Here is a 675-nt window from a genome sequence, read left to right on the forward strand (position 1 = left end):
TGCCTGTGCCAGGACTTGGCCTCTTACATGGAAGAGGATGCTGATTGGCTCGTCAATCTCAGCCCCTTTTACCCTTTGTGTCCTGTCCCTTTGTGACTTGGGGCACAGAGAGAAGTGACAATTTTTTGCCTGATCTGGCCACAGAAAGTTTATAGCCATGACCAAACACAAGTGCATGGCTGCAGACTGCTTAAAAAATGGCCGATTGGGTGAAAATCTGAACCCTCATTGCATGAGGGGTCAGATGAAGATGTTTCATAGTTGGTAGGGTCAGAAGAGACCTGAGCAGATCATCAAGTCCGACCCCCTGCCATGGCAGGAAAGAGTACTGTGGTCAAACGACCCCGGCGAGGTGTCTATCTAGCCTCCTTTTGAAGACCCCCAGGGTAGGAGCAAGCACCACTTCCCTTGGAAGTTGGTTCCAGATCCTAGCCACCCTGACTGTGAAGTAGTGCCTCCTAATATCTAGCCTGAATCTACCCTCTGCCAGCTTGTGACCGTTATTTCTTGTCCCTCCTTGGAGTGCTCGGGGGAACAGGGACTCCCCCATTCCCTGCTGGTCCCCCCTGACTAGTTTGTAAATGGCCACCAGATCCCCCCTCAGCCTTCTCTTGTGGAGGCTGAACAGGTTCAGGTCCCATAGCCTCTCCTCGTAGGGCCTGCCCTGCTGCCCCC

This window comes from Alligator sinensis, unplaced genomic scaffold (genome assembly GCF_000455745.1).
Source record: "Alligator sinensis unplaced genomic scaffold, ASM45574v1 scaffold1297_1, whole genome shotgun sequence".
Taxonomy (NCBI): Eukaryota; Metazoa; Chordata; order Crocodylia; family Alligatoridae; genus Alligator; species Alligator sinensis.